Here is a 14,807-nt window from a genome sequence, read left to right on the forward strand (position 1 = left end):
ATTGTAGCTAATCCCCAAGATGGCCCACTATGATCCTTGGCTTTTGATATTCACCTTCTGTGTACTTCCCTTCCACATTACTCCAGCGTTGGTCTGCAGGACCAACAGAATATTAGAAAAATGATGCTAGGTCATGCTTGAGATTAGGGTGTAAGTGAAGGCAGCTTCTACTGATCATCCTATCTCCCTTTTCTCCTTCTGTCTCTCTCTCTCACTTTCTCTCTTATCATTTATTCTAGGGAAGAAATGTTAAAGGCAAACCTGCAGAAAGGCCCATGTAGCAAGAACTGAAGTCTCTTGCAAAAAAGCACATGAGTGACCTTGGAGTGAATCTTCCAACTCCAGCTAAGTCCTCACAGATGACAATAGTCCGGATGAAGAGTCTGACTACAATCTCAGCAAAAACTCTGATCCGGAACCACAAAGTTAAGAGACCCCCTGATTTCTTAGCCTCAGAAAGTATACAAGACAATAAATGTTTGTTTTTTAAGCTGCCAAGTCTTGGCCCAATATAAATAAATAGGTTATGTTGAGGTAAATGAGCTAGAAATCAAAAAGTTCATGCATGTAATAAATGTCACTTCTAAGCAGTTAGTAAGTTTTGGCTGTTTCCCTCACTAGAAGTTTGACATCTGGGTTTAGAGATATAAGACCACTAGAAAATAGCCTACAATAAGAAATTCTGCAAGTTTATAAACACATGTTAAGAGGTTTGTCTTCAAATTTAAGACTAAATCTTTTCCCACTGATGTACTTGGGCCTATGTATCTGTGATAGACTTGGACACAATAAACAGTAGTACCTCAGCATATTAATCACCTTAAAATATCCCATCTAGAAACTCCATATGAAACCTATCCAACCCTAGGCTTTCCTCTTAAAGTCAAAAGAAAGATTCTGCTGTGCATTATAATGAGAAAGAATTGTGCTGACATTTTTATACTTGAAAATTGTACTGAAATTTATGTTTTTCATATTTTTATTCACATCGTGTTTGATTTTCTACTTCATCCTTGCAAACAGGTGTTCCTAATCAGAGAAAACATATTTTTGTCTCTGAATCACTTCTGTGTTCTTGGGCTTCTCTTTACCAAGGTATGCTTTCAGGTCTCTGGCCTGAAAACACTGATTTTATCTGGGGGATAAAGCAAATAGTGAAAAAAAGAGACCATAGGACTAACCGATCTCTCGATTCTCCAGTGGTCTCACATAATGAAGAGACAAGACTTGCACTGAATGCTAATAGCAAGCACTTTTATGGGTTAAGATGAGGGAAAGGCAACAGTACTATCCCCTCTGTACAAACAAATGCTTGTAATGGGAGGGTGGGTGTCTTCAATGACTAGAAGAAGAAACCAATTAATTAAATCTGGCATGGTGCAAATTTAGAATTATGTGGCTCAGAAGCACAAAAGGGCCCTCTGAACATGGGGACTGAAGTGCTCTGTCGCTTTACTTAACATAAATTTTCTTTGTTTTTCAAGCTGCTTCTCTCACACTTTTACTGTTAGATAAAAGTTGTTTGCTCCAAAACCTGCTTGGCGTAACTTGGATTTCTGGCTGCACCAAAAAGCCTCAGTAAAGTGCTGCAGACACTCCTCTGCGGTGAGAAGCAAGCCCTCCCAAACATGATCTTAAGTAAGGGAAAGGATAGAGTTTTCTCCACAGATCTTGATCCTTATTACACAAAGCTTCCAGGGAAACTGTATAAAGCAGGTTGGCGAAACCGCGAAGCCCTGTGTGTGTCAAGTAAGTGGCTGCCGCCCAGGTGTGCCCACAGATCTTTCACAGAATTGTCATTCTCTACTTGTAACTGAAAGTTAGTGGTTTTTCCTTTGGGGTGAGGCCTTGCTTAAGGACAGCAACTAGTAACCACCCAGAATAGTCATCAATGATTTCAAACTTCCTGAAATATTGTATATGTGAGAAAATGCACAGTATTTTCTAGTTTAAATAAGATCCTTGCCTTTAGTTAACAAATGAGAATAAGGATGGTGAGAAACGAAGCTCCAGTGCTCTGATATAGAAGGTTTCCATTTGTGTTTGTTCTGGAAACAAGCTGAGATGCTTTTCCACTCACCCTGTTTTTCAAAGTCACATGGTATATTCACAATTAAATTCTCCTTAAAACACTCTCTGGCTCCTCCGTACATATGTACCATACTATTCTTTCATCTGGTTCTCTACCATGAAAGGTATAACTTTGAGAGTGTCATAAAAATGGTAAGGACAAGGGACCTTTTCTTCTTCATACTCAAGAGTGTGTATGTATGTGTGTATAAGAATCACACACACACACAGGCCTAAAACTACAAATAAAGAAAATTTCTTGTCATTTTTGTCTTTAGTAAGTTACGTTCTGTGCCTGAAAATATTGCATCATGCAGCTTTCAGTTAACTAGAGTTGATCCATATTTACTATCCAAAGACTATGGAAAGGAACACAGAAGTCTGAAGGGTGGCTTAGGGCCAAGAACATGAGTGATTTGTCAGAGCTGTTTTTAATGTGTGCTTTGTAATGGATTTATTACTGGGAAAATTAGTTAGAGGGAAAGACTTATTGAATTTCACAAAAACATGAGTATAATTGAATGTATTATTCACTTGGTATAAATCCAACTTTATTAACAAGTGGGTATTATTCAATTGTTCAGGTTTTCCAGAGGTCAATATCCTTTCCTCAAGGCTGGTAAAAAGTTATTAGTCTTCTATGTCATTTTATTTGGATTATTTAGGGCTGTGATGGACTGAGAATTATACTTTCTTTTTGGTCATTATTTGTAAAATGTGTAAAGTGTCAAAGAGACTTCTAGAGTAAAAAATAATAAATATTATTATTGTGGGTGTCTGGTATAATATATAATTATTTATGTTTAATTTTTCTTTTGTAATTTTATTTCCTTATTTCCTTATGTGTCACATAGAGGAGGGGAGCCTGCAAGCAATGTTTTATAAATATTTAACCATCATAGTAACCTATGCGGTAGTCATTAGTGTTACTCCCATTTTTCTAACAAAGAAATTGAAAGTCAGAGAGGTTGAATTCAACAGGGTCACTTCCATTGTTAGTGTCAAAGCTGGAATGAAACATCAGCTCTTCTGAAATCCCAACTCTCTTAGCACCAGTGTTTCCACCACTGACTAATTGGCCGTGATAATCCAGTATGTTAAATATATGAAAATGAACCAATAGAGTTAGCTTATCTTTTGCTCAGTAATAGAACTACCTAGGTTTGGTATCTTACCTGAACCGAAGTTGTGGTTCATAATATGTTATACAGGAGGGTGGGAAAAGACCAAACACAAGTTTCTCTGTTAATTCATTTTGCCAAAGACCAGCCTAAGTTGGACTGCACGATATGGAGAGAACATGGATGGTGAGGTCACCGGGGAGAAATTTAGAGTGATGTTCTCAAAGATTGAGTCTAGTTCCCTTCTCCTCGTCAATAAACTTTCTGTGAGTATACCTGACTTGTAAATACTTCGGAGGAAACATCCCTGATTTAGAAGAAGAATTTTAAAAAAGAAGGGAAAGGGAACGAGGAAGGAAGAGATGAAGAAGATGGAGAAGGAAGAGAAGGAAGCGGGGTAAAATGCATGACTATACACATTACAGCACTATTACCTGGTATTTATTTGCCTGGAGCAAATCTGGCAACTTCACAGAGAATCTACTTCAAGTTACTGAGCATAGCCAATGGCCATAATAAGCCTTTTGAGTATAAATTTTGTCTTTGTTGGCTTTTATTTGTTTAGAAATGGAGATAAGCTAGTGTTGGCAGCTTTGCAAATATCTAAGACAGAGACTGGTCAACTCAGCAGTAACTGAGATAAATATCAAGAACACTGACTGTGATAGGACACAGCTTATGCAACTCTGTCTTCATCATGTTTTTCTCAGTTTACTCTATTTTCTTTCCTTCTTTTTTCCTGGAAAAAGTTTCATGTCTTTGCTGACTTTGCCTAAATCTGCCAGAAACATCCTCAGATCTTGGTTTATAATTGCCAAAGAAATACAGGACAAAATTCTGTCCAGTTGAATTAAGAAAACAGAAATGAGCACCTTTAAGGGTCAGTTCCATATCAAGGTGAATTAACTTTTATGAAGGGATAATTGGAGAAGATGCCATTTAGACTTCATCAACTAATAGGCTAATGACCCAAAGATTTTTTGTTCTTAATGTCACAAACTTTAGTTCTGCCATCTAGTGAAGGCATACTAATTTATATTTAGATATCAATGACATAAACTCTATCTCTGCATGGATGTGCATACAACCTGGTCCTGTGAGTGCCATGAAAAAAAAAAAAATAGCACAATGTTAATTGCCTCCTCAGTATATTGCCACTATGCCATTAAATGTCACCCTGCCTCCTGAGGCATGGTTACTGTAGTCATTTGGGATAAAAGCAAATGGTTGCACTTTGTTTCATTTTGTTTTCCATATGCATATTTGAGGAATTGTAAGCCACTCATTATTTGAAACAATAAGAAGAGACTGAAAGAATGAGTTATGTCTTCCAAGTCTAAAAATCAATGTTGGTGTACCCTGTCTTGGTAGCTAACATTGAAAACAGCAACGATTTAGAAGCACTAGGAAAAAATCTATTAAGTACAATAAAATACATCCATATCTATCAATTTATCATATATATGTACATATATACATACATATATAGCTTTTTGAGGAAAAATTTATAAGCATCTAGGAGCAAGAAATAATAAAGATGGAAATTAACATTTTTGTTTTAGATTAAGATGCTAGCACCTCAAAATTGACTGAATTAAATTTATATGATATTTAGATCTTATAACATCATGGCTTGTTCATTATAAAGATATGCTATGCAGGTGGCTTATAGACCAGGGCACATTGCCCAGCTTGAACTGATTGTTTTTAGATTGATGACTGTCTAATATTTTCATATATATTTTTTCCATCATGGAAATAATTTTCATTAGTTTTATTTTTAACACAAAAAGTTCAAAATTCAGAAGACATTGCTATTTAGAAATAAGTTAAATATGTTTGCACTATCTATGGATTTTTTTCTCCTGTTAAGGGCACTAAAAAATGGACTTAATACTTTAATTTTCATATGAGTAACAATATCAAATTTTTGTAGCTCACAAGTATAGTGATTTTTTCCTTTCACTTCAATTTTTTTTTACAGTTTTAGTTCTTATATTCTTATCTATTATCTTTGTAGACTTGAAAATATCATTCTTTTTTTTTTTTTTAAAGATTTTATTTATTTATTTGACAGAGAGAAATCACAAGTAGATGGAGAGGCAGGCAGAGAGAGAGAGAGGGAAGCAGGCTCCCCGCCGAGCAGAGAGCCCGATGCGGGCCTCGATCCCAGGACCCTGAGATTAAAGAAAAATATCTACCCAAATCTTATCGGACCAGCATCCTGATAACAAGTCAAGTGGTACAAGTCTTTTAGGTGAGGAAAACTCTTGAAAATTTCTTTTTAGTCGTGTAAGTAATCAATCACAAAGTGAATTAAGGAGGCATAAGTTCTTTACTGCATCTATGCTCAGGTTACAACATAAAGGGGGAATATGTCATTTAAAGACCAGACAGCAAATGACAAGTTTAGTTCTATAGAAAAGAAATGAGATCCTTAAGGGCATTCAGTTTTCAGAGGCACCAATAATATTTATTTGAAAGATACTACAAATAGTAATCCTGAAATTACTTTGACGGAAAATTATAGCTGAAACACCAACAATAATGAATAAAGATGTACTGGTAATAACCTTCATTACAAATTTGAAGACCCTGGATAAGCGGTCTCCCTAATCCTATATAATCCTGGCAGACACTGGCCAACATGTGGGGCTTATATTGCTGGCCATAGTCTCAAAACTGTTAAAAGACTCTAGAGCTCTCTCCACTTCATGTCCCTTTTTAGAAAGAAGATTCCTCCTTAGAGGGACATTGATTATGTCCAATGGTACATGCCTTCTCACTTCCGTCCTCAGGGTAGCCAGCGTATGTAGTCATGCGTGAGGACTTCTCCACCATACTGAGAACAAATCCTTTCCAGAATTACCTAAGGTCTTCTGGGATTAAAAAAAAAAACCCGCAGTGTATGACATTGACACCAATATAGTCAGGGAAAGAGCCACATATATACAATAAATTGGGTTATAGGAGAACTTGATCTAGAAAATAAATGCTACATTTCCTTATGACAACAACACATTCTGATTTCCCTGAATCATTTCATTTTACAAACATCTCATAAATCTGCCACAAAGGAGAAAGTTGTTGATAGCTTCTGAAAATTCTCCATAAACAGTTTATATTCTTTGATTTTTTTTTTTTTTTTTTTTTTTGTAGCACTACCTTTGAAGACTATATGTCTATACTATGAGAACTATAGGAAAGTCTAGGAAACATATAGCAACTCAACGAAAAAATTAAGATCGCAAAATGAGTAAATAAAATGTTATTTTCTAAAGGGGGTTGCCAAACTCATTTGACATTTGTTAGTGGCTCCTAATGTTGGTATTATTATTATTATCTTTTTGACTATTATTTACTTATCTGATGGTTCTATTATGACACAAACAGCCCTAAGGATGTAAGTATCTCCAATCAATAGTTGAGGAAACTCAGAGAAGTGACATTGTAGGGATGTCAGGGAGAGTATATAAGCCCAGGGCTTCAACTCCAAAGCCTCTTATCTTAATCACAGTTCTGTTCTTTGCTCATTACATTCATCTCTAGAATTCATTTTTAATCTCTGTGCTAGAGCCAGAGCTGAAATAAACTGAAAAATCTGCAGTTAGCAAGAGACTGAATTATACACAAAGCACAAGAAAATAAGTGTACCTCATACTAAAGGCTGTAGGTTTTACAGTTTGGCCATTGGCTTAACAGTTCTAGAAAATTATTTCTAGAAGTTTTCCTCAATGATTTCAGCATTTAGGATTAATACCCTTGAAAACATTTGAGGACATTCACAACATCCAATTGTTTTGTATTTTGTTCACTACAAACTTTGGAGAAGATCTTTTAGCAGGCTGGCAATCCTCTATTGTACCCTGTGACTGAGTTCTTGTTCTTGTTTCCATGGTTTCCTGGGATGTTTAGTCCAAGGGCTAGACTAGATCGAAAACCTAATGAGCCATTCTCCCTTTTGTTGCTGCTTGTCACCATCTACACACACACACACACACACACACACACGCACACACACACAGAGACATACACTCTCTCTCAAAGCACTAATTAAAGAAAAAGTTGGTAGCTTTATTGACAAATATATAAAGTGATATTCATTTTTAATTTACTATCCCAGGTATATTAATAATGAATTCTTAAATTCAAAGGTTACTACCATATTCTAGATTCTTATTTATTGTCCTCAATAAATAAGTCAGGCAAATCAGTTTTGGTATAGTAATAAGACAGTCCTTGACCCCTGAACCCTATCATGAGAACCTTTTACAGACTTCAGGAAAGAACATGGATAAAGATAGATTGAAGAAGAGAATGATGGAGATGATGTCTTTAATGTTGGGTACTAAAATGTTTTCAAGACAGTTTTATATATATCCTCTAATCTGATTCTCACAGCACATAGTAATATACCAGTGATATACCGAATGTTGTAGTGTATCAGTTTTCTTAAATTTGTACTTACAGATAAATGATAAACTGAGTGATAGCAACGTGAACACAATTTTACAAGCTCACACTTCTTTTGTGACAGAGCCATAGTATGAATCTAAAATTCCAGTCCAAGGAATCATGTCACGTCAAATAAATAAATTTTCTTTGTATTTGAATTCTCTGTCTTCACACTCAAACAAAATTAACACCAACACCAATATTACTGATAATAAAGAGGAGGCAAATATGAAAGATCTAGGATTCAAATCCAAATTCAAATCCAAATTTTAAATCCATGCTCCTAATTCCAGCTATAACCTCAATAAGAAAAATTTTGGTTGTTCTTTTCTTATTTGAACCAAAAGATCTTTATAATCAAAGTGATTTTTAAATAATAAGTATATCTTAATTTGAGCTTCAAATATCATTAGTGTGATATGCATTCACCTTTGTTTTAACGAATTTCAGTGCTCTGTTTAATTTTCTTTGTGGAGGTAAAAGAAATGTTGATTTTGATATCAAAAATATGTTAGGGACATTTGCCTTGAGATGGTGGTCTGAGCTCAGGTTTATAGATTTTCCCTTCTCTTCAAAACATCATTGAAAATAATCAATGATGTATTAAAAACAGAAAAAGCAAACAACAAAAGTGTGAGAATCTAGGACAACTCTATCATTCACAAGCCAGAAGCTTTTCAGAATTTCTACAAGACATAAATAAGGAGAGGCTGGATTGAAGAAAGAGCCAATCAATTCATTGTTTACAATATGCAAAGTAAGAGCTTAGAGAGGAAAAAAAAAGGAGAACAAAACCACTAAAGAATTTCCCTTGCCATCTGCTAGCTTAGTTGCAAGAGGTAGAGTTAAAAGGGAGAGTTGGGACAATCAGTTGAAGCTAGACCTAGATAGTGCAGGTGCCTTTAAAAAAAAAATCATTTATTTGAGAGAGACAAAGAGAGAGAGAGCCTGAGTGAGAGGAGGGGCAAAGGGAGAGGGAGAAGCAGACTCCCCACTGGGCAGGGAGCCCCAATGTGGGACTTGATCCTAGGACCTGAGATCATGACCTGAGCCAAAGGCAAACAATTTTTTTTTTATATTTTTAAGATTTTATTTATTTATTTGACAGAGAGAGACATAGTGAGAGGGAACACAAGCAGCGGGAGTGGGAGAGGGACAAGCAGGCTTCCTGCTGATCAGGAAGCCTGCTGGCTTTGGGGCTCAATCCCAGGACCCTGGGATCATGATCTAAGCTGAAGTCAAATGCTTAAGGACTGAGCCACCCAGGCGCTCCCAAAGGCAGACACTTTGCCTGAGCCACCCAGGTGTCCCTGTAGGTGCCTTTTGTAAATTCACTAAATTAATGAATTTATACATAACCAAAATACTATCCACTATCCATATAACTTCCTGTCACAGTGTGGGTTCCCTTGGAAGCAGAGTCAGGGACCGAGCTTAATATTGTGGAAATCGTTATTATTTATGGAAAAATGCCTTGGAGAGAAACCTGTGGAAGGGAGGAGAATGACAACGGAGAGAACAGGGAGAAGCTGCACTGTGATCAAGTTCTAATTATAAGTTTGGCCAGCCCTGTTGGAAGCCCTGGAGTTAGAGTGTTCTTCTGAGGTGTCCTGAAATGAGCCAAAATGTCCTGGCCTTTATGACCCCACATCAGCCAGTTCCTGCTTATGGATCTTCCTGGGAAGGGTCATGGTCTTGGATGGGATCATTTTCTGTAATTAAGGCAATTCCAAAAGAAGAGGATGCCTGAAAGTTATTTGCCTGCAGGATTCCTAATAACTTTGTTATAGGTCCTTCATTAAAGGGAGACTCAGGAACACATTGAAATGGTTACCACTCTTACTCAGTAAATGACAAGATTCCTACATTATGTGGAAACAAAAATAAGACCATTTCTTGATGACAGTAGCCATCATGGGTAGAGTAAGGAACAGAACCAGTTAAAAGTTATGGAAGAGAAACTGGTCTACAGAGAAGGCTGTCTGCCACAGGTGCCCTACTTAACTCTGATGAAGGAATCAATAGGACTTCAATGTTAGAAAAACAAAACTTCAGAAGAGCTCAGTTTTCCCATTCTCTTTTTATGTGACTATAAAATTGGAATAGTTACAAATATGATAGAATTCCCCTTAGCTCCCAAATTATATGATAGTCTATAGGTTTACATGGAAAAATGATCAAAGACAAAAAAAAAAAAATAGCACAAGTCATAGAAAAGAGATGTGGCAATTCTAAAGAAGAGAAAATATCTGAGGGATAAGAGTGGACCTCCTGGGATGCAACAGAGTTGCTGGGAGGACCACTAGAAAACAGTTACTTTCAAGGGCATGTGAGAGAACTTTGAATTTCTGACCTAGGAAAAAGAGATTGGAAACATACACTCCAATATGAAAGCATGGTTAGAAAAATTAAAAAAAAATAGTACAAATAATATACAGCAAATAAAACATGTAGGAAACAAATATAGACTTGAAAAGAAAGTCTAAAGCTATTCATTTTAGGGGGAAAGAAGAGCAACACAGATAGGAAGAGATAATAATAGGCATAGAGTAAAAACTGGGAAAGATACCATAGTCATGCAATAAAAATCGCCAAAGGAAAGAGCAGAGTCCTTGACAAAGAAACATTAAGTGAAAAAATAGTTAAACAAAAACCCAAAGTTCTTGAACACAAGAAAGGCTTACTATCTTTTCCCGATTCGTTTCTCTTATCTGTATTTGTAATTTGGGACAGTACACATGTGTTAATTTCAAGAAAAAAGCAGTGAATGATAGAAGCAAGAGTATTTCAAAGAACTGAAACCTTATTTGTCATCAGAGTTCTCATGAAACGTGCCTGGTTGCTTGGAAAGAGAAGGCAACAGCATGAGAGCATTGCTTTTACAGTCTTAGTATTGTGTTTCAAATATTATCCTCCTGCCAAAATAACTTAGGATCAAAAGATTTTGAAATTCCAACATTGCGGTAGCCCATTCATTATGTCACCTTTAATCTACAGTCTGCCATCTGCTTGAAGTTATGTAAACAATATCAAAAATGTGGTTTTTAAAAACCTATATTCAGACTTTCTCAGTTGATAGTATATAATTAACCTCCTCTTTCTGTGTACATTTATTTTTCCCTTAAATCCTACTTTTAGAATTAACCTTCAAACACTATATCATTGGACACTTTTATCCCTAGAGATATAACAGCCTGTCGTCCATATTAATCTGTGATGATTAAGAATCTCAAGACTGGGAACAGCATTGTAATCGTGAAGTGTTTCATGTCTAATTTTGATGAGGATATTTATAAGAACTCTTCTAATACTTTGTATTTTCAACAAACCTCCTTTCAGCTTAAAGCTTAGAAACATTTTCAAGGTCAAGATTACTCTGCTCACCTTTGGCTATGCCGGGAGCATAGCAGAGATGTTAGAAATTTGGTGCCAGGGGCACTCATCCTGTTTTAAGAACTGAAAAGTCAAACCAAGCCAAGCCATGAATTCAAAGGAAACCTGTGAAACAGAGGGCCCTGTTCCAGCTGAGGGTCTTTGGAAATTAGGAATGGAAGGTTCTGAAGTTTTAGGCTAGAGTAACTAGAATTACAACTTTCTTTTTCCACTGCTACAACAATTCCCCCTTTCATGCCTTCAAAAGCCAAAGATCTCTATAAGGTAAAACCCAGAGATATCAGAAAATAAAACAAGTGTTTCACCAATATTTTGTTATTTCACCCTAATGGAGACATTCTATTTTAGAATGTTAGAGCCAATTCAAGTCTCCTCATAGTTGAGTCTTAAACAACTTCCTGGGTCCAATTAAGTCACTTTGATTCAAACAGCATAAGGAGTTAAAACTCTTCCCTCTTCCCTTCATTCTCCTCCTTTCTTACCAACAATTAACTTAAGAAATACCTTACGCTATATAGAAAAAAGGATTTAGGAAGCCAATTTCTCTGACAAACTAATTTATATTAATTTAATAATGAAAGCAGTAGTCATTCACTGACAGTATCTGATTTCATTATAACTAATAAAATTTTCCATTATAAAAGCTATAAAACTTTCCCAGAGAAAAATAAGAATACTGCATCAACACAAGAACAGGTGAACTTCAACTAATTTTTTTCCCCACACATGTATTTCTTTTCCACAAAATCTACAAGCATATTCATAGGAATGGTTTCCACGTTGTTGGTTCTCATATTTACACCTGCTGTTTACTGCCAGTCCAACACGATACTCAAATACTCTCTGCTCAGGGAAGACACTGATACAGATAACGTCTCCGAGAGGGATTTCCCATCCCAGATGACAAGAGTCACAAGTATATCAAATCTAATGGCACAGCTCAGACAATAAAACATATGTTCCAGAAGCACATTTAATTAGGACAGGAACTGTTAGTGTGCAAGAGAGCAGAGCAGAATTAATGGCACAGTGTTTCTCTGTGGACTCTGAGGGGTTTGTTTTCATGTGATTAGAAAAGATCTGTCATGTACATTATACCATTGCCTTTCTCTCCTGCTACCCAGACTCTATTAATTTAGGTTTGCATTCTTACCCAGTCAGACAAGTTTTTCTCCTCCAGCTTCAGTACTTTCCCACCTACCCTTGGATTCTCTCCCCCAATTCCATCTAGTTATTCCATTGTGCTGCTGCAAATGTTAATTAGAAGAAAAGTGATTTGCAAGCATTGACAGATTCAGTGAAAGCTCTCCCTTGGACTCAATGGAGAAATTTCAAAAGTATACATCTTAAAAAGAGCATTGCTATGAACTGAGGTGATTTGTAAATAGCATACACTGGAAACTTTGCCAAATGTGTAAGCACAATGGAAGGACTAATCTATTTATGAACAGAATAAGCTTTTGACTTTTTAGATTTTTATTTTTAAAACATTGAGAGCTTCTAAATATTTACTCAAATAGAATTCATAAAATGAAGATTTTAACGCTAGGAATGATTGATAAATTTCTTATTCGTAATAGAAAAGAATTGTAATTCTTCTTATGATGAAAGATGTACCTTTAATTTGTGTAATCTGAGCATCCTTTGCACTCAATGGAAATGATTTTTCTTAGTCATTTTGTGAGCCACTTGGCTATCAACTCCATGGTTCCATTTCTTGGTATGTAACCACTTAACTTTATAGAATCTACCTTTCTAACTTGTATCTCATGAACATGTGTAATTAGCTATTCTTTGGACAGCTACTGACTTTAGCCTGGCAAATGCATTTTTTAAAAAAGGATTTATTTACTTATTTGAGAGAGAAAAAACAATGAGCATGCAGGAGGGGGACAGGGGGGAAAAGGGGCAGAGGGAGAAGGAGAGAAAGTCTGAATCAGATTCTGTGCTGAATGTGAAGCCTAATGAGGGGTTTGATCTCACAACCCAAGATCACGACCTGAGCCGAAATGAAGAGTCACACACTTAACTGACTGACATCCAGGCGGCCCAGCAAATGTGTTCTGAGAAAGGTGTGGACATCTGGCAAAATAAAAATTATCTGGCATACCGTGAAATAATAGTAAAAAATGAAAAAAGATTTATGAGATCTAGTATGAAAACTCCGTTGGTTTGGGGATTTTATTTAAGCCGCTATGCTAAGAATTAGAGTAATTTAATCTCCCCACACTTCATCTTTTCTCTTTTTCTAAAAGCTAGATATATAACTAGTTGGCATTGCAAGGAACTTCCTTTTGTAAATGGCAGTTGTGTTGTGTTTGAAGAATGGTAATGGAGCAAAGCTTCAACTAGCTGTACCTGCTGTAACACAGAAATCAGGCAGCCACAGAAAGACAAACTAACAGGAGAGGAGGGAAGAATTTGTGTGGAATTAGAAAAGAGGTGGACACCAAAACATTTGCAATTAATGGTTCAGAAAACAGCTTTCTTTTGTGCAGAAAGTTAAAATCCACAAGCTGTTAGTGAACTATCAAGGATTTTCTATAGTCATAATTCAATGAGGAAACAAAATGTAAGAAGAAGTAAAGGGTCGCAGTTTTATAGTAGAGACTCCCTAACACTGTCTGCTTTTAATTTTTATATGGCTGTGTATACTTGGGTAGAATTTTACGTATGCCTTCTTTTTTTTTTTTTTAAAGATTTTATTTATTTATTTGACAGACAGAGATCACAAGTAGGCAGAGAGGCAGGCAGAGAGAAAGAGGAGGAAGCAGGCTCCCCCCTGACCAGAGAGCCCGATGCGGGACTCGAACCCAGGACCCTGAGATCACGACCTGAGCTGAAGGCAGCGGCTTAACCCACTGAGCCACCCAGGTGCCCCCTACGTATGCCTTCTTAAAGACTTTTCTTCAATTCCTGACAGAAATATCTTTTAAAAAGAAGAAATAGGGGCACCTGGGTGGCTCAGTGGGTTGGAGCCTCTGCCTTCAGCTGGAGTTGTGACCTCAGAGTTCTGGGATCTAGTCCCTACCTCTGTAGGGCTCTCTGCGCAGTGGGGAGCCTGCTTCCCCACCCCCCTGTGCCTGCCTCTCTGCCTACTTGTGATCTCTCTCTCTGTCAAATAAACAAATGAAATCTTTAAAAAAATGAAAATAAAAATAAATAAAAAGAACAAGTAATTATGAAAACAGGAAATCTTAATTTGGGGTTCAAGAACCATGTGAAATTTTGTGCAAAACTGAGTTCATATTTACTTATTCATATTTCTCTGAGCCTAGAATCGAGGCTAGTGTTTGTAAATACTGCAGCTGCTTAGCATATACGCTTAGTGAGCCCTTGAAATATGTACAGTCTGAATAAAATGTGTTATAAGTGAAAAAATATATATTAGAGTTCAAAAATGTAATATGAAAAAAGTAAAATAATTCAATGATTCTTTTACTGATTATATACTGACACATTCCATTTTAGGTATTTTGGGTTAGGCAAAATATATTTGTAATTTTTATCTTTTTAAACAAATTTGTTCAGAGTGGCTATTAGAAAATTTAAAATTCCACATGTGGCTCCCAGGTATGTCTTCCATTATATTTCTAATGAACTGCATTCATCTAGAGCCTTTATTAATTTCACAACTTCTGGGTCTATTTAAGAAGAACGGAAAACTCACAGTCTCTTTATGCAAAGAAGGTGCCACAGTGTGTGGATGCTGAATCAATACTTACTAAATGTATCTAATCTGTAAAAAAATGTGGAATCACTTTGTCA

At 36.2% G+C, this 14,807-nt stretch overlaps 1 protein-coding gene across 3 annotated transcripts in view; it reads right to left on the reverse strand.

Moving 5' to 3' along the window:
• The window catches only part of LRRTM4 (leucine rich repeat transmembrane neuronal 4), a 700,608-nt gene that overhangs the window by 345,836 nt on the left and 339,965 nt on the right, over nt 1-14,807 (reverse strand). The gene's annotated exons all lie outside the window — the stretch shown is intronic.

The sequence above is a fragment of the Mustela erminea genome, chromosome 7 (assembly GCF_009829155.1).
Source record: "Mustela erminea isolate mMusErm1 chromosome 7, mMusErm1.Pri, whole genome shotgun sequence".
Lineage (NCBI taxonomy): Eukaryota > Metazoa > Chordata > Mammalia > Carnivora > Mustelidae > Mustela > Mustela erminea.